Source organism: Gopherus evgoodei, chromosome 8 (genome assembly GCF_007399415.2).
Source record: "Gopherus evgoodei ecotype Sinaloan lineage chromosome 8, rGopEvg1_v1.p, whole genome shotgun sequence".
In the NCBI taxonomy this organism is placed as follows: Eukaryota; Metazoa; Chordata; order Testudines; family Testudinidae; genus Gopherus; species Gopherus evgoodei.
In genome coordinates, this window is record NC_044329.1 from 103463255 (window position 1) to 103490756 (window position 27502).

The 27502-nt window shown below is 42.7% G+C and overlaps 1 protein-coding gene across 3 annotated transcripts in view; it reads left to right on the forward strand.

Moving 5' to 3' along the window:
- The window catches only part of FAF1 (Fas associated factor 1), a 307409-nt gene that overhangs the window by 25307 nt on the left and 254600 nt on the right, over positions 1–27502 (forward strand). The window lies entirely within an intron of this gene.

Below are 27502 nucleotides of genomic sequence, written 5' to 3' on the forward strand. Positions count from 1 at the left end.
AGGAATTTGAAGGATGCTAAGATAGTGGCTCAGTGATGTTGTCAGGGAGGTTTTCCCATTCGTGAGGCATGGCCTTTTGTTTTTTTTGCCCCTTGACTTTTCTCTGTCACTGGTGACATTGATACCTTTCTCTTATAGATGCCACAGAACTGGAATAATATTATGTGTTTTCTTAGTAAAGCCAGGTAGGTCATAATGAAAATAAGATTTTGGGAAGATTTTAAAGAAGAAGTTAATTAAAAAAAATTAAGTACTTAACAATTTGCCTTCTATAGAAGAATTGCACATTTGTAGTGAGTCTGTGAGGCAGCTACTGATCTGGATTCTCCATGTCCAGAAAACCTGAGAAAAATGCAAAATGGAGCTATTAAGATACAGGGCTGTTGGTGGTTGGTGGGGTTTTTAAGAGAATGAGGACAGGATAGCACATTCTGAAAACAAAATGGAGTAAAATAGCCAACATTGACATGTGCAAATAAAACAAAGTGCCCTTTCTTAATTAAACTTTACGTAAAACATTAAGATTTTTGCCAACAGATCACTTCCCACCCCCCACCCAATAGACAGCTGTTTCATATATCCAAGCAGGATAATCAGAAATCTTTACATTGATTATTTTGTGCAATTAAAACTAGACACTGTGATTGGATGTTGTCATAACATCATGTCTCCTGTCTTGAAAGTAAATATCTGTTTGCCTCACCATTTATGCTGAATGAGGAGACTCCTATGCATTTTATTCAGGTAATAAATACTCAGTTTGATGCCGAAAAAATAATTTAACGCATTTTCTTTCTATTATTTACAATTTGTAATTTTAAATGCTTAATTTAGGTATGGCTTTGAAAAATATATTTTTCCTGCCCTAATTTTTTGCTGACCCGAAAAGAACACAACACAACAAAACAAAAACCTTCCCTCACAAATTTAAAAGTATCTTCTCCCCTTACTGGTCCTTTTGGTCAGGTGCCAACCGAGTTATTTACGCTTTTTAACCCTTTACAGGCAAAGAAGGAATTTTATGCTTCCCATAGCTGTATGTTTATAACAGATGCATTAACTATTTATCCTAAAGTCTGGATGTGGGAAAGGGAGACTGTAGTGTATTACAAGTGCTTCTTAGTCTGGCTGACAGAACTGTGATGAAGAATTATGAGGACAGCTAAGGAGATCAGTCTTATATCTGATCTTAACTTGATGGCAGGACATCCCAGGATGCAATGTCAGGGATATGAGACTGAACAGAAAGGGGGAAGTGAATAGTTGAAGCTGTGAGGGCTGATAAAGTTACATAGAAATAAAAATTATGGGGGAAAAGAGCTGATTCAAGAGACAGCCTTGAAGGAGACAGATGGAAAGTTGGAGAGGGAGGAAGATGAGCTAATAAAAGAGATGCTGAAGAAAAAATTGGAGAGGTAGGGTGAGAACAGATATTTTTTGAAGCAAAGTATGTGGTGGGGGGGGGGGAAGAGTGATGGGCATTGTCCTGTGAAGAAGGAGTGATAAGCTGTTTCTGAGCCAGTGCATAGGTTGAGAAGTGTGAGAATGGAGAAGAGGCCTGTGGACTTCAGTGGCAGTAGATGATAGGTTACCTTTTGATGAGAGCAGTCTTGGTGGAGGGAAGGGAGTGAAAGCCAAATTGCAGTGTGCCAATAGGGAATTAGAGGAGAGGAAATCAAGGTGGTGAGTGAGAGAGCATGTTTAAGAAGCTTGAAAGCAGAATGGAGAATGGAAATGGGGTGGTAGTTAGAGGCATGGTCAGATGTCAGGTTGTCAAGGGCAGAGTTACTAGAGGATGTAAAAAGTGGAGATGAGATAAGGGGCGAGGTGAACTTATGAGTTATAAGGCAGCAGTTCAGTTGAAATTAACAAGGAATATAGAATTAATTTGTAGTGTAGGAAGTCTGCCTGATCCCTGAGTTTACTCCAGAGTTTCTCAGTGGCACTGGTGCAAGGTTAAGCTAGGTTTGAGGAACAATGGGATGAACAGGAGTGGCAAAGGAAAGGGGCGAGGGATGAATTTAGAAAGTGGCTGTTTTCAGAAAAGTGATGAAGGAAAATATAGCACGTTGTCACATGAGAAGGTTTTCCATCAGCTTTCATGAAAGGATTCTCTTGCCAGTTGTGATTCTAGAAATAGAATCAGAGTTGTTACATAGGTCACATCATGACCTAAAGGCAGCTCTGAGGCAGGTCTCCAAAATGTTCAGAGTTTCTTCCTGAACTATATAGCGCTAATGGGCAGCATTTAGAACTTCAGGAGCAGCCTTCTCTATACAGTTTTGTGCTCAAAACTTATCACCTGGTGTGTTGTCAGGTGAACTTCAATAGGGCATATAGAGAAATTCAAGTGTTTAAATAGGAAGCCAAGTGAGTCGTGCAAGAATATGGACAATCTCTGCTCCATGACACTCTTGCAACACTAAGAAATGCAAGTCAAGCAAACATAAGCCAAAGAAGTTCTAGTCTAAGGGCAGGAAGCTCATTGGACTTTATTCAGGCTACCTGTTTATCTTTGATCCATTTCACCCTAAAGGTATTATATAGAGAGGAAACTAGGTGGATGACTCATGGCCACCTGTTTCCTCCTGAATTCTATGAGGCTGTGATCGTGAGTATCCTGTACTCTGGGACACCAACCAATGCAAGAAGCAAGCAAGGACTGAGGGTGAGGCTGAATGCAAAATGATCCCAAGATGAGAGTAGTCAAGTACCTCTTGGTAGAGGCCAAGAGAGAATTTAAATCAGAGTGAGTAGAACTAGTAAAGAGCAGATGCTTCAGAAAAATGTGAAGGCATTTTTGCAGCTTTTCTAAAGATAAACAGGGTGACATCAGTGCTTTGGCTTCTGCACTGGTTAAATGGCTACCATTTTGGTGTCCTGATGGAGTTGAATATGTTTTATGAAATCATAAATAGACAGTGCCCCCCTTTCTGTGCCATTCAGTTGCAGTTGCTGGTAGCAGAGGTGCTTAGACTAGAGTCTCTTTTGTATAAAAGAGAAGCTGGTGGCAAGGGTGGCCTCAGAGAGGCTCTCAGACTTTGAATTATCCCTTAGTCCAGAACAACCCATGATTGTGTGTGTGGTGAGGTTTGTTTTTTGCTTTGTTTGCTTTTTGATGGCCATATTGCAAGAGTTATCTCTTGACACAAGCTTTTACAAAGGTCTTTTTGCGTGGTGAAGGATGGTATTTCTAAAATGGGCTACCATATGATTTCATTATTGTTGTCTGATTTTTGAGGAGTGGGGGGAGAAGCTTCTGATTTTTGTTAAGGCCTGTGATTTTAAATCCACTAAAATGCCACTGAATGATTCCCACAGTGGAGGGAATAATTCTTCTGTATTACATAAGTGAACACTATTGAGTCCTGTATCTTTTAGACATTGTGACAAAGTTCCTCCTTTACCTTGGTGGGTCCTGTGCTTATTTGGTAGATTTGCTCACCTCAGTGATCTTCCCCACAGTCTGGGTCAACTTCTCCTGTGTCTGATCAGGAGTTGGGAGGTTTGGGGGGGAACGTGGGCCTGCCCTCTACTCCGGGTTCCAGCCCAGGGCCCTTTGGTTTGCAGCTGTCTATAGTGCCTCCTGTAACAGCTGCATGACAGCTACAACTGCCTGGGCTACTTCCCCATGGCCTCCTCCAAACACCTTCTTTATCCTCACCGCAGGACCTTCCTCCTGGTGTCTGATAACGCTTGTACTCCATAGTCCTCCAGCAGCACAGCCTCTCACTCTCAGCTCCTTGCGCCTCTTGCTCCCAGCTCCTCACACACACTTCCTCTCCTCTGGCTCCACCCTCCCTGAGTGGAGTGAGCTCCTTTTTAAACCCAGGTGCCCTGATTAGCCTGCCTTGATTGGCTGCAGGTGTTCTAATCAGCCTGTCTGTCTTAATTGGTTCTAGCAAGTTCCTGATTACTCTAGGGCAGCCCCTGCTCTGGTCAATCAGGGAACAGAAAACTATTCATCAAGTGACCAGTATATTTGCTTTCTGCCAGACTCGTGTACCCCACTGGTCTGGGTCTGTCACAACATTCAATCTTGATTTAAAAAATAAGTGATGATGAATTTAGTACTACTTCTTTGAGTGCGTGCTCATGTCCATTCCATTGTAGGTGCATGTGCTTGCCACATGTACCGGCGCTGGAAGATTTTCCTCAGTGATAGCTGTAGGGGACCAGCTCTGGTGCCCTCTGGAGTGGTGCACGTATGCACCGGTGCAGGCACCTCCCTCCCTCAGTTCCTTCTTACCACCGGTGTTGGTGCTGGAACACCTTCCTTGTTCTAGCAAGCGGTTCTCTTTCAGTGGTTCTTTGAAATTTTCTTACGTAAATAGTTGCAGTTAGAAATAGTTAACAGTTCCTAATTATGTTAGTATACTTTAGTTATTTGTAGTTCCCTGAGGGACTTAGCCCAGCGACAGAGCATGTCCTGCTCCCCATGTTTCAAGCTGTGCGATTGCTGTAAGAAGCCCATGCCAATCAGCGATCCACATCTTAGTTGTTTGAAGTGTCTGGGTGAGTCCCACATTCATGAAAAGTGCCATATTTGCAAGGGATTCAAGCCCCAGACCGAAAAGGAGAGAGAAACATTAGGCTCCGTGTGCTCATCGTGTAGTCAGTTCTTGTACTGGCTTTGGAGCCAGCACATTTGGACTTGGTGCTGAGTACTTCGGCATTGACAAAAAGTACGCTCCCGGTACCGACTTCCTCCCGATGCCAATCCTTGTCACCAAAAGACACAAAAAGCACGCCAAAAGACACAAAAAGCACGCCAGGAGAGGGTGTTCCGTGGGATCCCGTAAGGGTAAGGGAGAAGAGGAGCCTAGACTTGTCACCGGAGCGCAGCCACACAGCAGCCTCGCCTGCTGGGCCTAGTCCGCCCTGTGACATGCCTCCTACGCCAGGGAGTGGTAGAGGTACACAGTATCTCACGTTGTTGTTCACCTCAGAATCCTTTCAAGCGGCAAAAGACATCTTCCTCTTCCTGTTGTCGCTTTATCCTCGGGAAGAGAGGCCTAAGGATCCATTTCTAGGGGAAAGCCCTCTATGGCACCCCTGCAGAAGTCAACCCCGCAGCACTCTACTCCGGCCCACTCACCAGGACCATGCCAACAATCTCCAGAGCTATGTCTTGAATCACAGATCTATGGCCACTTGGTAGGTTCTTGACGCTTATCACTGAACTCCATGCACCAGTCTCCGGGATCCAGACATCAGCCACCAGATCTGCAGTACCGGGCCTCAGAGGCATGCCGCCAGTCCCCGGAATTCCAGCAGCAGTCACCTGAAAGGTGCCACTCCCTGGTTCCCAGGCGCTGCTCACCACAGCATTCTTGGCACTCTCTGGAGTCCCGGTGCTGCTCTTCGGAGCAATGCTGGTTGCCGGAGCCCAGACATCGGTTGCTGAAGTCTCGATGCCAGTGTCCGGAGTGTCATAGATGATTGCCATACTCCCAGTCGCTGGAGCCTGCACACAGTTCCTGAAGCGGGTGTCATTGTTCTCTGAATTATTACCAGGCCTATGAGCAGCACTGCCGGTCGTTGGATAGGCGGTCTGGCTCATTGGGGTCCCAATGCCACTCCCCGATTGGCAGGCATGAGACTGGCAGACATAGTGGGGAAGCCTACCCTATGGTGGTGCCACCGTGGTCACCAGAAGAAGACCATTCCTCCTGGGGCTGTGAGAGCGAGGAGTTGATGGCCACCAGAGATCAACCATCACCTGCATAGCCAGCAGGATTTTCCCAGAGCTAACCTGCAAGCATGTGGCCATGGGGTCAGTGGCCTGGGCCCTGGCAAATCTGTAACCCATGGGTAAGGCTAAGATTTTGTCATGGATATTTTTAGTAAAAGTCATGGACTGGTCACGGGCAATATATAACAACATTAGGCAGTGGTTTTCAACCTGTGGCTCAACCCAGGCTGCTTGTGGCCCAGTTAGCACAGAGCTGCGGCTCATGTGTCATCCTCAGGGCCATACAGGTAGTATTGGATGCAGCCCACATAACACATTGTGGGTCACATATCTGAACATTTCCAAAGGGTCCCTCATCTCCAGGATGGCCCTACAGCTTCCCTTGACTCCGGAGACACGGCAGCACAATCCATCGCAACATCTGTGGTTATGCGCCGTGTATTCTGGCTCCATCTCTCTGGGTTCCCAAGGGCGGTCCAGGCAACAGTTGATGACTTGGTTTTTGACCCTTGAAAGATATCTGCAGACAAAACTGATGTGTTTTTACACACCCTAAAGGATTCAAGGGTGACCTTAAAAATCCTGGGCATCTAAGTACCTGCAACCAAAGAGAAACAAGGCAAGTTTTATAACCAGAGTTTCTGGTCTACGCCATCCTCTCAGCCCCAAAGACAGTTGGACCAACGGCATAAACAGTGACAGAACAGACATTGGCAGAACCAAGATCAGCCTTCCATGTCTCCACAATCCGCCTCTAGGCAGTCATTTTGAAGGTGTGGTCGAAGGCACAAGACCTTTACACTCTCTGACTCTGGAACCAGAAATGGTCCCTTGCTCATTTGGAGACTGCCTGTCTGTCACCATACTACCCAGTCTGGAACACTATCACAACAGCCAAATGGGTTTTAGAGATTATCCAGAAGGGTTACACCATCCCCTTTATTTCTGTCCCACATACCCACCCCCCCTTCCTCGTCCTTCTTCAGGGACCCCTCTCAGGAGCACCCTCTTACAACAGGAAATAAACAACCTAACATAAGAACGACCATACTGGGTCAGACCAAAGGTCCATCCAGCCAGTATCTGTCTACTGACAGTGGCCAATGCCAGGTGCCCCAGAGGGAGTGAAGTTAACAGGCAGTGATCAACTGATCTCTCTCCTGCCATCCATCTCCATCTTCTGATGAACAGAGGCTAGGGACACCATTCTTTACCCTTCCTGGCTTATAGCCATTTATGGACTTAGCCACCATGAATTTATTATCCAGTTCCCTTTTAAACATTGTTATAGTCCCAGCCTTCACAACCTCCTCAGGTAAAGAGTTCCACAAGTTGACTGTGCGCTGTGTGAAGAAGAACTTCCTTTTATTTGTTTTTAAACCTGCTACCTATTAATTTCATTTGGTGACCCCTAGTTCTTGTATTATGGGAATAAGTAAATAACTTTTCCTTATCCACTTTCTCCACATCACTCATGATTTTATATACCTCTATCATATCCCCCCTTAGTCTCCCCTTTTCCAAGCTGAAGAGGCCTAGCCTCTTTAATCTTTCTCATATGGGACCCTCTCCAAACCCCTAATCATTTTAGTTGCCCTTTTTTGAACCTTTTCTAGTGCTAGAACATCTATTTTGAGGTGAGGAGACCACATCTGTACACAGTATTCGAGATGGGGGCGTACCATGGATTTATATAAGGCCAATAATATATTCTCAGTCTTATTCTCTATCCCCTTTTTAATGATTCCCAACATCCTATTTGCTTTTTTGACTGCCTCTGCGCACTGCGTGGACATCTTCAGAGAACTATCCACGATGACGCCAAGATCTTTTTCCTGACTCGTTGTAGCTAAATTAGCCCCCATCATATTGTATGTATAGTTGGGATTATTTTTTCCAATGTGCATTACTTTACATTTATCCACATTAAATTTCATTTGCCATTTTGTTGCCCAATCACTTAGTTTTGTAAGATCTTTTTGAAGTTCTTCACAATCTGCTTTGGTCTTAACTATCTTGAGTAGTTTAGTATCATCTGCGAACTTTGCCACCTCACTGTTTACCTCTTTCTCCAGATCATTTATGAATAAATTGAATAGAATTGGTCCTAAACTGACCCTTGGGGAACACTACTAGTTACCCCTCTCTATTCTGAGAATTTACCATTAATTCCTACCCTTTGTTCCCTGGCTTTTTACCAGTTCTCAATCCATGAAAGGACCTTCCCTTTTATCCCATGACAGCTTAATTTACGTAAGAGCTTTGATGAGAGACCTTGTCAAAGGCTTTCTGGAAATCTAAGTACACTATATCCACTGGATTCCCCCTTGTCTACATGTTTGTTTGACCCCTTCAAAGAACTCTAATAGATTAGTAAGAAACGATTTCCCTTTACAGAAACCATGTTGACTATTGCTCAACAGTTTGTTTTTCTATGTGTCTGACAATTTTATTCTTAAGTATTGTTTTGACTAATTTGCCCGGTACCGACGTTAGACTTACTGGTCTGTAATTGCCGGGATCACCTTTTAGAACGCTTTTTAAATATTAGTGTTATGTTAGCTATTTTCCAGTCATTGGGTACCAAAGCCGATTTAAAGGACAGGTTACAAACCTTAGTTAATAGTTCCGCAACTTCACATTTGAGTTCTTTCAGAACTCTTGAGTGAATGCCACCTGGTCCCGGTGACTTGTTAATGTTGAGTTTATCAATTAATTCCAAAACCTTCTCTAGTGACATTTCAATCTGTGACAGTTCCTCAGATTTGTCCCCTACAAAAGCCAGCTCAGGTTTGGGAATCTCCCTAACATCCTCAGCCGTGAAGACTGAAGCAAAGAATCCATTTAGTTTCTCCGCACCTTGTATAGTTAGGTGGTATGGAACCTATACTATCTCAACATAGGGGGGAGAGTGTTTTATTCACAATACCTTCTAACCCAGAAAAAGACCAATGGGTGGAGCCCCATCCTGGATTTACGAAAACTCAGCAAATTTGTGAGAACACAACATTTCAAAATGGTGACTCTAACCTCAATAATTCTGGCATTAGAGAAGGGAGATTGGCTCTCGGCCCTCGACCTTCAGGATGCTTATTTTCATATTACCGTGCACCCATCACACAGAAGATTCCTGAGATTCACACTAGGCAAACAGCATTTCCAACACAGTATACTATTCTTCAGCCTATCCACTTCCCCAAGGGCTTTTTCCAAGGTTCTCGCTGTTGTTTCAGTTCACTTTTGCAGACAGAGTAATGATATTTCCATACTTGGATGACTGCCACATATGGGCACGAACCTGGCAAGAAGTGATAAACTCCACGCAGAGCATGATAACCTTTTTCACAAACTTAGGGTTGCAAATAAACGTGCAAAAGTTTGGACAGGAACCATTGAATTCCAAAGTTGGAATTCATAGGAGCCTGTCTCGACTGTCTAACAGCAACGCTACCCCAACAACGCTTCTTCACTGTAGTCAATCTAATTTCAGCAGTGAGAGACAGCCCACAAACATCCACCAGAATGTGTTTACAACTCTTGGGGCACTTGTTGGCAACAGCATTTGTTAGGAAGCATCCCAGACTCCACATGAGACGATTGCAGGTCTGGCTTCGAACAACGTGTATATTGCACAGACACTCTCTCAACAGACGCTTCACAATGCCACGTAGAGTAAAAACTTCTTAACGTGGTGGACACAATCAAAGAACGTCTGCTTGAGTCCCTTTCCAACAAAGAATTCCAACCATGACAATCACTAAAGACGCTTCGCATATAGGTTCTGGGACACATCTACTCAATGATATGGTCCAAGGCCACTGCTTCCCAGAAGAGTCCAACCTGCACATAAACTTACTGGAGCTAGGGGCAGTCCAAAATGCATGCGACCATTTTCTCCCTCTAATCAAGAACAATGCTATCAAGATCCTCGCAGACAGTATACCATACATGTTTTATATAAACTGCCAAGGGGGAGCACGATCACACTCCCTATGTACAGAGGCAATATGTCTTTGGAATTGGTACATCACCAACAGCATAGAGATATCAGCATCCTATCTGCCGGCATGTCAGAATACAACAGTGGATGTACTGAACAGGGATTCCTCACAAACCCATGAATGGGACATGGATACTAGGATTCTCAAGTCCATATTCAAAGTATGTGGGTACCCCACCATAGATCTGTTTGCAACAGCTCAGAACACCAAGTGCCCACAGTATTGCTCCAGAGTGGGATTGGGACACCATTCCCTAGGCGATGCTCTCCTCATAAAATGGGAGGCGTCACTGATGTATGCATTTCCTCCGACCCCACTCCTAAGCAGAGTCATTCACAAAATCAAGTAGGACAAATCCAGGGTCATTTATCATAGAGCCCACATAGCCCAGACAGACGTTGTTCCCACACTTGTGTCAGATGTGAATGAAACCACCTCGCACCCTTCCCCTAGTACCTCACCTTCTATCAAAAGATATAGGACGTGTCCATTGCTCCAACCTCGCAGTACTCCACCTCAATGCCTGGTTACTCCATAGCTGACTGGGGTCGAGAAGTCATGTTCTGAGGAAGTAAAAGATATTACTGAGCTGTCGGAGACTAAGTACAAGAAAGACATATATCCATAAGTGGAAACGATTCTGCCCTTAGTGCCAAGATAAACAGATTTTACCACAATTGTTCCCCCTTCAGAGTATCCTGGACTATATCAGCGTACACTTGGCTGCTATTACCTCCTTCCATGACAAAGTGAATGGGGTCACTATATTTGCTCACCCGATGATTACATGCTTTTCTTAAAAGAAAACATTTATCTTACAATAAGAAACCCTACACCCATGTGGGATCTCAACCTTGTTCTACGTGGACTCATGAGGAAAGCTGTTTGAACCTCTTGCAACCTGCTCTTTCCTGCACTTATCCATGAAGGTGGCTTTCCTCGTTGCCATCACGTCCACCAGATGGGTGGAAGGATTAGGTGCCCTAATGGCACATTCACGTTCTACAACATTCTTTAAAGGTAAAGTAACCCTACAACTGCATCCTAAGTTCAGACCCAAAGTTGCCTCCCCCTTTCATTTAAACCAACCCATTTACTTACCTGTATTTTTTCCTAAGCCACATGTAGACAGGAGGGAGGCCGCACTCCGCACGTTGGATGTTAACAGCGCATTAACTTTCTACATTGAAAGAACAAAAACATTTAGAAAATCACCTGGACTATCTCCATAACAGAATGCTCAGTGGGTCAAACCATCTCAGAACAGAGACTATCCAAATGGATATCAGGATGTATCCATTTGTGCTACCAAAACAACAATCTGCAACCTCCACGGAGCGTTCACGCACACTACACCTGAGTACTGGCTGCATCTGTGGCCTTTCTCAGTAATGTCCCTATTACTGACATTTGTAGAGCAGCTATCTGGGCATCAGTCCATACTTTCACTGAACACTGTGCTTTAGAGCAACAATCAGCATCAGATGCTCACTTTGGACTTAGTGTTATCCACTGTCAATAGACCAACTCCGAAGCACCTCAACAGTCACCTACAGTGTAGCACCCCCAGGGACACTCCTTGACGAAGAAGAGGATTACTCACCTTGTGCAGTTGTCCCTGTGGGTGCTGCACTACCCTCCATCTTCCTCTCTACTTTGGAGTTTCAAGCCAAATCTATGAGGCAGAGAAGGAACAGGGGGACAATTGGCTGCACACCGCTATGTAACTACTTGGACAGCTATGGGGTGTGCGCGGCCCAACAGGGCACTGCTGCGATAAATCTCTGATTGCAAGCGCAACGCGTCAAGACACCTAAAGTGGAGCACCCACAGGGACAACCATCTCGAAGAACCTCAGTTACTGCGCAAGGTGAGTAACCCTCTCTCTTTGCTTATGTACAAAATGGATCCTGAGATATTTTAAGTCATACCTATGTGTTTCTTTTCTCTTCAATCCCAGTCTTGAAGTTTCTTCATGAACCTAGATTGCTTTACCTTGCATATCTTTGTTTTTGTAATATGGTAGATGTTAGTAATAAGAGCTAATGAAAAGCACAAGTCCTCAGGGCCGCCCGGGGAGGGGGGGGAGCGCAAGTGGGGCAATTTGCTCCAGGCCCTGCAGGGCCTCCCAGGAGAATATCGTATTCTGTAGTATTGCAACTTTTTTTTTATGGAAAGGGCCCCCGAAATTGCTTTGCCTCAGGCTCCCTGAATCCTCTGAGTGACCCTGCAAGTCCTAGGTATAGAGAGAGAATCTGAGGGCAGATCTACACTACTGCTTATGTTGCTATAACCTAAGCCACCCCCCTGAGCGACACAACTTACACCAACCTAAGCAGGTGACTTTCTCCTGCAAACACAGCTACGGCCTCTCCTGGAGATGGAGTAATTTATGCTGATGGGTGAGCTCTCTCTTATCAGCATAGAGCATCTTCACCAGATGCACTGCAGCAGGACAGTTGCATTAGTGCAGCTGCCCCAGTGTAGCACTTCTAGTGTAGACAAGCCTTTATTGGTAAATACAACAGGAAACAGGGTTTGTTGTGTTCAGTTTCCTATCTTCTGCAATATGATGGGTGCAAAATTGGTTGGAAAACCAATCCTAGAGAGTAGTTATCAGTGGTTCACAGTCAGGTTGAAAGGGCATAACAAGTGAGGTCCCGCAGGGATGTGGTCTGGGTCCAGTTCTGTTCAGTATCTTCAATTATTTAGATAATGCATACCGAGAACACTTACAAACTTTGTGGATGATACCAAGCTGGGAGGGGTTGCGAGTGCTTTGGAGGATAGCATTAAAATTCAGTGATCTGGACAAACTGGAGAAATAAGGTGAAATTCAATAAAAACAAATGCAAAGTACTCATTTAGGAAGGAATAATCAGTTGCACACATACAAAATGGGAAATGACTGCCTAGGAAGGAGGACTGCGGAAAGGGATCTGGGGGTCATAGTGGACCACAAGCTAAATATGAGTCAACATTGTAAAGCTGTTGCAAAAAGAGCAAACATTGTGAGATGTATTAGCAGGAGTATTATAAGCGAGACACTAGAAGTAATTCTTTTGCTCTACTCCACTCTGATTAGGCCTCAACTGGAGTATTGTGTCCAGTTCTGGGCATCACATTTCAGGAAGGATATGGACAAACTGGAGAGAGTCCATAGAAGAGTAACAAAAATGATTCAAGGTCTAGAAAACATGACCTATGAGGGAAGATTGAAAAAATTGGGTTCGTTTGTTCTGGAAAAGAGAAGACTGAGGGGGAACATAACAGTTTTCAAGTACATAAAAGGAAGAAAAATTATTTTTCTTAACCTGTGAGGATAGGACAAGAAGCAATGAGCTTAAATTGCAGCAGGAGAGGTTTAGGTTGGACATTAGGAAAAACTTCCCAACTGTCAGGATGGGTTAAGCACTGGAATAAATTGCCTAGGGAGGTTGTGGAATCTCCATCATTGGAGATTTTAAAGAACAGGTTAGACAAACATCTGTTGGGAATGGTCTTGATCAGTGTTTCCCAAACTTGAGATGCTGCTTGTGTAGGGAAAGCCCCTGGAGGGCCTGGCCGGTTTGTTTACCTGCCGCGTCCACAGGTCCAGCCAATTGTGGCTCCCACTGGCTGTGGATTGTTGCTCCAGGCCAATGGGAGCTGCTGGAAGTGGCGGCCAGTAAGTCCCTCGGCCTGCACCGCTTCCAGCAGCTCCCATTGGCCTAGAGCAGTGAACCGTGGCCAGTGGGAGCCGCAATCGGCTGGACCTGCGGACGCGGCAGGTAAACAAACCGGCCAGGCCCTCCAGGGGCTTTTCCGACAGAAGCGACATTCCAAGTTTGGGAAACACTGGTCTAGATAATTAGTCCTGCCATGAGTGCAGGGGACTGGACTAGATGACCTCTCAAGGTCTCTTCCAGTTCTGATTCTATGATCCTGTCTCCAGAAAAGTTGATAAACAATTTACATACAATTCTAAAATAGAGCTCACTAATTTTGAAATAATTTTTGTTTTTTTCCCCACTAGTAATGATAGAAATTATAATGTATGTGCCACTTAACATAATAGTATCTAGCTCTAAAAAAAAGACTACAGTTTCATCAATATATAGTGGGTTAATTTTTCTAAGTTCACATAGCCATTTCAGAATAAATGTGATGTTCGTAAAAGTTTCAAAAACTCACAAAATGGCAGTGATCATCTTTATTTTAAAAATACATTTTAAAAGTGGGCCTTTCTATATGAAGAAATATGTGCCTCCCTGCTGTATTTAACTTCTTTTATTCCTTCTGCTGGCAGTGGTTCAAAGCACAGCGTAATTGCAGTAAAACAGGGTTTAGTGCACCTGTAAATGTGATGACTTGCAGTTCCTCTCTTACACAACTTCCAAGAATCAGCTGACAAAAACTGTTCTGTGCTCTGAGAGAGAAAAAATGTGTGGTTTTTAACATCTGTTTTTGTAATGCTTCAGTTCCACACCTGTAGTATATTTATGGCTAACTTAATAGTATTTCTCTTTACAGTTTTTCTTTTAAACAGTACTCTTTTTAAAAACTGACTTTGTAGGAGGGTCAGAGAAATACTATATATAAAGAATGCACTCTTAAGCTTATTTTTACTGTTTTAAAGAGAGAGAGGCCTTGACTTTTCACAAGGAATGAGTTAAAAGATCTGAATTGGAAAAGATGAACTTCGATTTTGCAACTTCTTTTTCTCTTGGACTTCCAGTTATGGATGGGATTCCTGAATGGAAAATTGGTGTTTTCCGTGTTGCCGGTTAACAGAAAACTTTATCTGTAAGTTTTGTTGCTCTCTCTGTTGGCGTTTGTTAGCCTTTTTATTAAGAGCATAAATAACCCTTTAAATGGCTTATAGACAGACAGCTGGAGCTGCGTCTGATGAGCTTTGGAAGAGGTGTATCCTGTTGAAATGTATGATTTTTTTTTTTTTTTTTTCAATTTGAGGGTGTATATAGTTTCAAGTCACTTTAATTCTACGAAATGGAAAAGGATGGCTGGATGCTCCTGATAGATCTATTTATTAGACTAATAATGCCTAACTCTTTTATGTAGTGCTTTTCATTAGTAGACAATTAAAAAGCAAGAGCTTGGATTAAGATGCTCAATAAAAGATCAAGCTAATATTTTGAGGGAGGTCTAGTTAAATAAAAATGAACCATTCTGAAATAAGTGTCCTAACTTTTAAACTATGAATTTATTTATTTTTCTGTTTGAGACTTAAAAAATAACTACGTTTAGAAACTATAAAATCTCCAAAGATACCACTAGTAACAGACCCTTGCATAACTTGGTGGTAATGGATGGACTTGTGAGAACTGCTGCCTTCTCCTACCAATTACAGTGATAGCAGGTGGTATATAACATGCACCTGAGTGGTCTTTCTGTTCACTCTTGGTTGCCAGCGGAGATTTCCACTGACTGTCGCTGCTTTCAGATGTTATTTTAATCATCTTACCTTTCTGTGTTTCTCTTCAGAAATATATTAATCTGCCTCAAATTCTGTCACTTACATATTTCAATAAATAAAAGCAGTAGTGCCTTTGATCTGTGTGTGAATGTAGCTTTAGGTCACATTAAAAGTTTTAACAACTTGTGGCATCAAAGATCCCATTGAGCCTTCATTCCCCAGATTACTAGGGCTTGATTCTTGCAAATATTAGTTTGGTTAGTTACATTCTGTCTTCCCAACTTACCTGTGCAGTTTAAAATTGACACAGGATTTTTCTTAAGTGTGGGACAGTGTAGCTGTGTGGTATTAAGCAGCTGCTACATTCCATGCCACAGCTGGCTGCATTTCTGTGGTTGGGGCAGCGGTGTGTGTGTCTATATATTGTGGTGGTGAGATCCGTATGATTTAACTTACATCTTTGACACCCTCCCCTGAACTAATGCTGTTTTTCAGATACTCCAAACCGCTGAGCAGCTTTCTTGAATTTTAAACACTCAAACAGAAACCCTGCATCCAAAATGTGTTTATTTCAGAATTGCATTGGTCTATGGTATGAGTGTGACAGTGTTCAGTCTTGGACTGTGCTGGGCATGAAGGCTTTATTCTATTTAAAATCTAGGACTTCCCCTTTCCAGTTATATTCAGCTCTTGTTTCTAGTTGTGGCAGATTGTTTGATAGCAGGCTTTTAAGTCTTGGTGTTATGACTTAAGAAAAAATTTCTTTAGATTCATTTAAGAGACTTCTAAAAAAATTTTTTTTGTTCTCCCTATCATGTGTAGCATCTGTCTCCCATACTTTGGACTGTCCCCTAGCTAAGCAGCAGCTGATCAATTAGAAACTTGAAGATTTTTGTCACCTTTTGATAGATCCTTTCTTATGCTGCAACTCCAGTTCGTTCTCTGCCTCATCTGAAGGCAGTTGTAGCAGTTTTTACTTCCCTACTCTTCTGTGAAACAGAGTGGATAAAACTCATCATTTTAATAATTTTTTCTTTAAAAATTTTATATTAGATTTTTATTTTCTAGTTCTTTACTTTGTTCCCACTTTATAATCTTAAGCAAAATAAATCCACTTTAGCGGTTTGTTTCATTAGGTCCCTCGTTGTCAGAAGAATGTTAGATATTTATATAGAGGGTGTTTTTGTTTTTTTTTTTAAACCAAGAAGTTTCACACATTAATCCTCATATATGTTGTAAAAGACAAGTTCCAGGGGCTCATTAACAGCTTCATTATCAGAACTACACGAAGACCCAGTGCTATATTTATAGCCAGCACCACCTTCTGAGATGTATTGAATTTCCCCAAGTCAAGAAAGCGGAAATGCTTGGACCAGTTAATGCTTCGACCAGGCTATACTTTTCCTTCACGGTTTGAAGTCAGTGGGACTTGTGTTTCTAAATTGCATCTGAGAATGCCACCTACAGGTGCCGAAATGTGGCTTTAGAGTAGTGCTTCAGTCCTAAAAAATAAGTGTTGGAACATACTCATAAGTGAGAGTATTGGAAATACCGGAATACAATTCCAGATCTCCCCCACCTCCTGAAAAAAATTAAAATAAAATAAAAATGGCAGTTTGGAGAGTTCCAGCATGACTCAGTCATGCTTGAGCAACCTAACTTTAGGCTCTTATATTGGAAAAATTTGGCCTGTTAGGTATAAAACAAACAAAACCCTAACACCTTGCTATGACTATCTTCTCAGACCACCAGTTTCCAACTGTTCAGTGACATACTGTTCTCTTGCCACTGCTCTAGCAACCAAATCTCTACATTTTGCATGTCCATTTGAGTGACAAGTAAAGAAAAATGTAACTGTCAGCTCCCCTTTACCCAGCCAACATGTCTCCTGTATGGCAGCAAGAGGAGCGTTTAACTTCCTTAACTCTCTGATACTAGCTCAGTCTGGCCTGGTGTGAATAATTAGCATTCCAGCTTGCAATGCGTATATTGTGTTTAGCTGTTATCCAAAATCTATGACCCTTTTCATTTGTTAGGCTGGCATTGAAATCTATATAAATCAGTTTGCCTTGCTATACTGTTTGTATAGAAAGTGAGTTTTGGATCTAATGGTTTGTTAGGCCAATCCAGCCTATGTAGGTCACGGGAATACCATGTCATAGCCTGCTGGCCTGCTCGGAATAAATATCAATAGTTCTACTTTAGTCCACTTGGTCTGAAAGGCTAACGAGTTTGAACTGCTTGGATTTGAAATCAGAGTTCTTCTTTTGACAGTCTTTTGTGAAAAGGCTGAGGGGATTCTGTCCTGTTTTGAAATCAGTTTTCCTTCTTCTAGGTACTGTTCGTTCATGACACCTTATTCCCTAATATTCGGTGCAACCTGTCTAATAATAATGTTGCATTTGACGAAGTGGGTATTCACCCATGAAAGCTCATGCTCCAATACGTTTATTAGTCTATAAGGTGCCACAGGACTCTTTGCTGCTTTTACAGATCCAGACTAACACGGCTACCCCTCTGATATTTGTCTAATAATGGTGCTCTTAATTACACCAGTTTTCCAAGGTAGCAGACTTGGACTTAGAGTAAATTCCAAGTTGATCAAGTGGTAGCATCTTGGAAAAGGGGCAATGGAAAAAGGGTTGAAATGTGGTAGTAGTGAAGTCATAGAACAAGTGGACTCTTATGTGTACCTATGAAGCTTGATGAGTGCTGACGGCTCTATCAAGAATGAGATTAAAAGGAGATGTGCCTTAGCAGCACGTGTTGCGCAGAAATTGACAACATTATGGACTGATGTAAACGTTACGTTTGGTACCAGAGTGAAAACTTATCAAACAACTGTACTACCAGTATTTCTCTATGTCATGATCTGAAAGAAGCTGCATTAAAGAGTCATCAAAAGGCTGGGGGCAATAGAGATAAGAGTTCTTCAAAGAATGAGTGGAGAGGAATGATTTAAAGACAAATGAAGGTAAAAGGAGAGTAGGAGCTGAAATCAAGGTATGGGATTGGCTGCAGTTGAAAAGATTACAATAATGGGGGACATTGTAGAAGAAAAATAGATGATGGGATACTAAACAAAATAATGCAAACACCCTTGAGGTCAGTCAAACCTGGAAGCTGACCACTGACTAGTTAGTAGGACTATGTGTGCAGGGACATGACCAGGCTAGGCTTAACAGAGGAACGAGCCATAGACAGGAACGAACAGCGATGCTGTACTGCTCCCTGTGTCTGTGAAGATGCTCTGGCATGAAAGAGAGAGTATTTTTTAAAGAAAGTTTATAGTAACTTAGTTAGTGGATAGAAAGTCTAAACTACTTTAATATTTAGTTCTGAAGCTATTGTGTTTTGACATGACAGCTTTTTTACCATTGTAAAAATACAATTTTAGCCTCTTATGCAAGCTCTTCTGCACATGCTTAACTTTAAGCACAGATGTAGTCAAAATGGAACTATTAATAGGAGTAAAATTACAAATCTTCCTGGTGTTTGCAGAATGAGGGCCTTCATTTTCAATTTTTGTTGTTGCCTATAACAGTTTTTTGTAAATTTTTAAATGATACTGTACCAGTAGTGGCATTGGAGGAAAAAAAATCAAGGAGATAAGTGCTGGAAATGGGCACGTGCTGGAAATGGGCCATTTTCATTACCATTACAAACAGTTATTTTTCTCTCCTGCTGACAACAGCTCACCTTAACTGATCACTCTCCTTATAATGTGTAGGGTAACACCCATTGTTTCATGTTCTCTGTGTATGTGTATATGTATGTATATGTATGAATGTTGTTTACGCCTTCTCATAACACAAGAACTAGGCAAACAAAAGGAAGTATTTTTTCACGCAATGCAGAGTCACCTGTGGAACTTCTTGCCAGAGGATGTTGTGAAGGCCAAGACTATAACATCATTCAAAAAAGAACTAGATAAATTCATGGAGGATAGGTCCATCAATGGCTATTAGCCAGGATGAGCAGGGATGGTGTCCCTATCCTCTATTTGCCAGAAGCTGGGAATGGGTGATAGGATGGATTGCTTGATGATTACCTGTTCTGTTCATTCCCTCTGGGGCACCTGGCATTGGCCACTGTCTGAAGACAGGATATTGGGCTAGATGAACCTTTGGTCTGACCCAATATGGCTGTTCTTATGTTCTTAAGCGTCTAGATGGACTCAAGCTTTCCTACTGGGCAGCAATATGCAGTCTCAGTCTTATTTTCATGTCTTGTAAACCAGCAGCACTTTCAAATTGTTAATCAAGGTAACTAATAATCTGAGGTGTTCACATAGGCTCTGGTATCAAAGACCTTTAAATATATTAGCCTGGAATATGGCTGCCACTACTGAATTATATATATACTGAGATTTAAAATTATTTAGTCTCTTTAAATTAAAGGAAACTATAAAAATGTGTTAAATGTTTTTTGTCCCTTCTTTCCTCTGCTCTTCCTCACCTTCCCTCTTACTGCCTTTCTCCACCCTGCCTATAGGGCACATCAAAAAGGTTCTTTCTCCCAGAATAGTGGCAATATGTTTTTGTTTACATTGTATTTAAAAAGTAAATTGTGAAGTGGAGGCTGTGATTCTCCCAAACACTGCAAATACACATCAGTTATTCTGGAGATGAGAATTTTGCTGGCCTATAAGAAAGGAAGGAAAAGGAGTAAACGGAAGTTTCCTGTAAAACAGTTAAGACCTCAGCAGTTCTAGATCCCTATTTTGTTTGCTTATTGATACTTTGCTGCACCCCCTTCCCCCCATTTCATGTGAAATTTGAGGATTTTCTGATTTCAGCTAAAGAACAAATTTTCATCTCACCATATGAGGGAAAGAGGAAGGGGGGGATGGAATGAAGGAGGAAAGTAAATACTCTCCCCAGCTGGGAAAACTGATATATAGGTATAGCTGCATAGAGCTGAGCAAAGTGTCCACCAGCCTGTGTGTGAATGTGCATCCTTCTCCTTCCTGGTGAAAGTATATGTCTTCACTATCTAAAAGTGATTCCATATTTTTCATCTCCCCTGAATTTAGTAATGTAATGGCTATTTTGCTGTGTTTGTCAGTTTCCTAGGTAATAAAATGATTATTTCCTGCATGAAATATTTAACCGCCTTTTCTGTACACAGTAGAAGCTCAGAGTTACGAATACCAGAATTATGAACTGACTGGTGAACCGCACACCTCCTTTGAAAGTGGAAGTACACAATCAGGCAGCAGCAGTGACTAAAAACAAGACACACACACAAACCCCCCAAGTACAGTACTGTGTTAAACATCAACTACTAAAAAATAAAGGGAAAGGTTTTTGTTTTGTTTGTTTTGTTTTTTGGTGGGTTTTTTTTTGTATCTTTTAAAAAAAGACTTGATAACATCAGGGAACTGTTTCTGTGCTTGTTTCATTTAAATCAAGATGGTTAAAAGCAGCATTTTTTTTCTGCATAGTAAAGTTTCAAAGCTATATTAAGTCAATGTTCACTTGTAAACTTCTGAAAGAACTACCATAACCTTTTGTTTAGAGATAGGAACATTTCAGAGTTATGAACAACCTCCATTCCCGAGATTGTTCATAACTCTGAGGTTCAAACTTTCAATTTAAATGTAACCCTGAGATTCTGGAAGAAGCTTACCTTTGACGCAATGGAATAACAAGTTAGTTCTGGATTATCAACGCATAAGAAATGTGAATAGGTAAATCAGGTGGTGTAAGACAGTGTTTTGCATACTCACATATTACCTATTTTGGCTGTTAAGTGGCATATGGAGTTTTAATGTGTGGCCTGAAAGACAGCTGGATTGGTCAGTCTTCCTTAGGTAGAACTCTGGGATCAACATTATGAAGTAACGTATTTAACATATAATGTAAGCAGCATGTGTCTCCTGTCTAAATAATGGATGGAATTTAGTGACTACTGAAATGAACTCCTTTACTTCTGTTTTTCTTGTACGTCTGCCAACAAGAAATGCATAGTCATCAAACAAGCAGCGGGACTAATAAATGTAGATTTCTTTTGATGGAGAAACTAATCTGTTTCTTGTAATAGAGAGCTCTTTGTGCTCTGAGCATACCCTAAAAGCAGCACCTGAGATTATAGCAGTACTTGGAGGTATAACTATACCTAAATGTATCTCTCCCCACCTTACCCTCTCTCCACAAAACCCCCCAAAACATTTCCATCACCAATACATAGTTACAGTGGCTCATACGTGTGCTATGAAGATTTCCACTTAGCATTACTTTGCCCTGCAACATTCAAGTCTGGACCAAATGTCTTAAAACTCATTTTAAAAAAGTAAATTAATTTGTAATTAGTGTTTTTAAATGTCTAAAAATAGTTAACAAATAGTTCTTTGTAACTCTATTCGAACGTAAAATGGCACTAATTTTATGAATGTATATTTGACTAGTGATGAATCTCTTGCTTAAACTTGCTGGATATGTGTGGGTGGGAGATGGGATGAATTCAGTTGACGTTATTAAATGTGGAAAGTAGCATCTTTGCAGATACTGTGCTACATCACAAATAACTTACTGTTTTGTAAGATTACTGCCCCATGACTGGCAACTGCAGAGCCCAGAGCTCATGTGGGTCAGTCAGGTCAAAACTTCACACAAATCCGTATCTAAAGACTTTTTTGTGTGTGTTGTACCATACCATATTTTGAACACTTCAATTTGTAGATTTATTTTTTAAACACTAACATCCATCCTTAATCTGCCCTTGAGTGCCTCTGGGTTAGGGTTTACCTCAGGTGCTTACCGCAGGTGGCTCCTGGAAATGGCCGGCACATCCCTGCAGTCCCTGGGTGGAGGGGAGGCCAGGGAGGCTCCACAGGTGCCACCCCTGCAGCTCCCATTGTCTGCAGTTTTCAGACAGTGGGAGCTGTGGAGCTGGCGCTTGGGGCTGGAACAGCGCGCAGAGCCTCCCTGGCCCCCACCCCCATGTAGGGGCCTCAGGGACATATTGGCTGCTTCACGGAGCTGCGTGGAGTCAGGGCCGGCAGGGAGCCTGCCTTAGCCCCTCTGCGCCACCAACCTGAGTTTTAACGGCCCAGTCAGCTGTGCTGACTGCAGCTACCCAGGTCCATTTTCAACTGTGCGTTATAGTAGAAAACCGGACATTTGGCCACCATACTCTGGATTACAGCCCCAGCCCATGTGGTACAGTATGTATAATCACCCACTGTTTGAGGAGACTAGAACAGGTTGAGGATTGGATTTCAGCATTCAACTCTGAATTTCCTTGCTTTCATGATTTGAAGCCAGACTCTTAGTATTATTTTAATGGTTTTGAGTGTGTGTTTGTTTGACAAGATACTGTATTGATCCAGGTTAAGATAATTTAGAAGTTATTGTCATAGATTGTATGTCATGTTGTCACACCATTTAGTAAAAGGGGAATTATTGTGCGATACTTCTTAATACCCTGTGTACTTTTCTGAGTCATGCCATAACTTGTCAGCATGACTGTACCTTTGATCTTTATTTAGAACTGGCATACTATACAATGAAGTGACGGTAGGCTAAAAGTAAAGTATCTTGTCACAGGATAGCCCTCCCCTTTCTATACTTTTTGACTTAATGTTAAAATTTATATGAAGTAATTCAGGAGAGGAAAAATAAAAATGCCTGGGGGGATATATTTTTCAGGCACCACTTTTGCACTATGTAGCTCTGTTTTTTGTTTTTTTTCCGTACTGCTGCCTGGTTTAATTTTTTTAGGATTCCAGAAAGTGGATCACTGTATGGTGGCATAAGAGCACCTTTTCTTCCCTTTCCCAGGAAGTGAAGAGGCATTAGCTTAAAAAGCTGTGGTACCCCTCTTGAGGGGTTCATTCTGCATGGTACATGAAAACAGGCTTCTATTCACTTCTCCTTCTGTAAGAATGGGTTGTGAATAGGTTTTTCTGTTTTTCTTCTGCCCTTATATATAAAAGTACCATAGTTGCTGAGCTGATAAAAGGCCGGGAGTTTAGCTGGATATTGCGTGTTTTACTTCCAAATACAGTAACTCCTCACTTAATGTTGTAGTTCTGTTCCTGAAAAATGTGACTTTAAGCAAAACGATGTTAAGCAAATCCAATTTCCCCATAAGAATTAATGTAAATGCGGGGGGCGGAGGGGTTAGGTTCCAGGGAAATTTTTTTCCCCAGACAAAAGACTGTATTATATTTAATACTGTACACAGCAATAATGATTGTGAAGCTTGGTTAAGTACTCTGACCCCACTCTAAGTACATTGCCTTTTTAAGTAGATCAGCAAGTTGAGACAGCAGCTGCTGCTAGCAAGCTCCCTCTATCCTGAGCCCTGTTGTGTCCCTCCCCTACTCCCCCACGCTCTATGGAGATGGGGTAAGTGGGGGGCAGGAGCAGGGGGGAGGAGGACACCCTGACATTAGCCCTCCTATTTTTCTCTCCTTTCCCCCCGCACAGCAAGCAGGAGGCTTCCTGGACCAGCTCTAAGGCAGAGGGCAGGAACAGCGCATGGCAGAGGTGGGAGGGACAGCTGAACTGCTAGCAATTGATAGCCTGCTGGGTGGCTGCAGCACAGGGGACTTAGAGAAGTGGGAAACTAATAGGGGGGCTGCTGGTCCACCATGGTTCCAAGCCCCCACCAGCCAACTGCAACGGGCTGCTCTTTCTGCAAGCAGTAGACAAAGCAGGCAGCTGCCAAACAATGTTATAAGGGAGCATTTCACAACTTTAAAGGAGCATGTTCTCTAATTGATCAGCATGGTAACAATGAAACAAGGTTAACCGGGATGACTTTAAGTGAGGAGTTAGTGTAGTGACATGTATAGATAGGGTGACTAGATGTCCCGATTTTATAGGAACAGTCCTGATATTTGGGGCTTTTTCTTATATAGACTCCTATTATCTCCCCACCCCATCCTGAATTTGGTACAGGATTAATCTCTATTTTTTTAATAATTCTACTGTTTCCTTATGGCTCTCATTATGTGTGCTCATAGAAAAAGGGGGAAAATTATTTTCTTGTCTTCTAAAGAGTGTTGCGGTGTATGGATAATTCCACTTCCAATGGTAATATAAAATTCACAGTGAGTATTTAAGAACCATGTGTTTGATTTTAGGTTTATAAAGGTAGCTCTAATTGAGTGGACATTTTAAATGCATTGCTTATGTCATAGAAACTACCGAAGAATCTGGCTAAAATTTGTTTGAAACCCGCAATATAGTTGGTGGAAAAACAGAAAACTGTACCTAGAGTGCTATTTGTAAGTTACTCCAGTGCACTTTCCTATTGGTGAGGATGAAGGAGGGAATCTATATGAAAATATTTGTGTGGGATGGGTTTTTTTTTTTAAAAATGTTAATTTTGCTTTGTTAGTCATTCTGTTCGCCTTACAGCGTTTCATGAAGTGTGTTCATTGTGAAGAAATAACAAATTGAAATACAGTAGATGGCATGGAAGGCATTTCAGAGTAGCTCAGTTAGTCTTTGGTTGAATTTTAAAAAGAAGATGGGGACAAATGTTGGCTTTCTATAAAAACTGTGGGTGTGACTTCACGCCTAGTACTTGGAAATTCTTTATGAAGACTTGGGAAGAAAGGGGAATGCCAACCAAGTATAATGCAAGCTACAGGAATTAGCTGACTTGATTCTGTGCCTTGCATAAGCTGCCAAAGATAATGGAGATGGAATTTGCTTTTGTTGGTTTGCTTGTAGAGGACAACTGGTCTTTTTTGCTTCAAGGCTTATTACATTTATTTAAATGCATTGAATGGACAGTAACATTTGTACCTTAGAAAAAGTCAGGCTGTTAAAGGGCTGATACCAAAATATCAATTTGTAGGTCTGGTGTGTTTTAAGGTATTCTTATGTGTATATCGAAATCAAAGAGCTTCTGATATAAAAGAACTGACCTTTTTAATAGGCATCCTGTGGAATTGTGCCAGTGAGATCTTCGTAGACTTGCCTGTTTACAGACGTTTATTTGCTTATGGAGCTGTTTTAAAAGATTTCACATTGTTATAGGGAATCTGACAATGCAGGCTCAATGACTAGGAAAAAATTGTACAGTAACTCCTCACTTAACATTGTAGTTATGTTCCTGAAAAATGTGACTTTAAGCGAAACGATGTTAAGAGAATTCCATTTCCCCATAAGAATTAATGTAAATGAGGAGGTTAGGTTCCAGGGAATTTTTTTCACCAGACAAAGACATATATGTATATGTCCATATATGACACTGGAAATCAACTCAAGGCAGCTTGCACAAGTGGCCATCAAGTGTGGCATATACCAAGGTGATGCACTGTCTCCACTGCTGTTCCGCATAGGCCTAAACCCCCTCAGCCAGATAATTACAAGGACTGGATATGGGTATGGGTTTAGGAGTGGAACTACCATCAGCCACCTCCTCTACATGGATGACATCAAGCTGTATGCTAAGAATGAATGAGACATCGACTCGCTAATCCACCTGACGTGGATTTACAGTGAGGATATCGGGATGTCATTCGGACTGGAGAAGTGTGACCGGATGGTAGTGAAGAGAGGGAAGGTAGTCAAGACTGATGGGGTGGGACTACCAGCGGGCCACATAGCAGACATACAGATCAGCTACAAGTACCTTGGCTTCCCATAGTCACATGGAAACCACGATGAGGAGGCAAGGAAGACAGCAACATCCAAGTATCATCAAAGGATAAGACAGGTCCTGAAGAGCCAGCTCAGTGGGAAAAACTAGATCCACGCCATTAATAGATATGCCCTGCCGGTTATCAGATACCCTGCCGGTATAGTGAGCTGGCCAAAGGAGGACATGGAGGTTGCCAATGTGAAGACCCGGAAGCTCCTCACTATGCACGGAGGTTTCCACCCCAAGTCCAACATCCAGAGACTGTATACCAGCCGGAAAGAAGGCGGGCGGGGCTTGATGAGCGTCAAAGCCACTGTCCTGGACGAAACCCGAAGCATCCAGGAGTACATCAGTAAGATGGCCCCCAAAGATGAGCTGCTGAGAGAATGCCTGAGGCAGCAGCAGACATGGGAGGAAGACCAAGCAGAAGAAGTGCCATGGCAAGACAAGATCCTGCATGGGATGTACCATCGACAGATAGCTGAGGTGGCTGACATTGGGAAATCCTACCAGTGGCTGGAAAGGGGTGGACTAAAAGACAGCACTGAGGCACTGATCATAGCAGCACAGGAACAGGCACTGAGCACCAGATCCATTGAAGCAGGGGTCTACCATATAAGAGAGGACCCAAGGTGCAGACTGTGCAGAGAGGCCTCGGAGACAGTCCAACACATAGTGGCAGGATGTAAGATGCAGGCAGGAACAGCATACACTGAACGGCACAACCAAGTGGCTGGCATTGTGTACAGGAACATCTGCACAGCGTATGGGCTAGATCCTCCCAAGACCAGATGGGAGATTCCACAGAAGGTTGTGGAGAATAGCAGGGCTAAGATTCTGTGGGACTTCCAGATCCAGACGGACAAGCAGGTACTGGCCAATCAACCAGACATTGTGGTAATAGATAAGGACCAGAAGACAGCGATGGTGATAGATATAGCAGTGCCAAGTGACAGCAACATCAGGAAGAAGGAGTATGAGAAGCTGCAGAAGTACCAGGGCCTGAAAGAGGAACTAGAGAGGATGTGGAAAGTGAAGGCCAAAGTGGTCCCAGTGGTGATAGGAGCACTCGGGGCTGTGACTCCTAAGCTGGGTGAGTGGCTCCAACAGATCCCAGGAACAACATCAGAGCTCTCTGTCCAGAAGAGTGCAGTGCTAGGAACAGCTAAGATACTGCGCAGAACCCTCAAACTCCCAGGCCTCTGGTAGAGGACCCGAGTTTGAGGAAGACACATACCACCTATAGGGGGTGAGAGGGGGGTTATATATTATAATACACACAGACACACACGCACAGACACACAGTATAAGTTTTAAATACACAATTTAATACTGGTACACAGCGATGATGATTGTGAAGCTTGGTTGAGGTGCAGGAGTCAGAGGGTGGGATATTTCCCTTACTGCTAAATGATGAACTAGCAATTGGCTGAGCCCTCAAGGGTTAACTCTCTCTCTACACAAGGCAGCAGGAATGGAGGGAGATATGCGCATTTCCCTTAAGTACACTGCCTTGTTAATTAGATCAGCTTGCTGAGAGGCAGCTGCTGCAAGCTCCCTCGTCCTGAGTCCTGGTCCATCTTCACTCTCTGTGGAAGATTGGGGTAAGTGGGGTCCAGGAGCAGGGGGGAGGAGCACACCCTGACATTAGCCCCTCTCTTCTTCCCCCCCTCCCCACAGGAAGCAGGAGTCTTGAGGAGCAAAGGGCAGGAGCAGCACATGGCAGTGGGGAGAGGGACACAGCTGAACTGCAGGCAGCTGCTGCACAGGGAACTTAAGGGAATG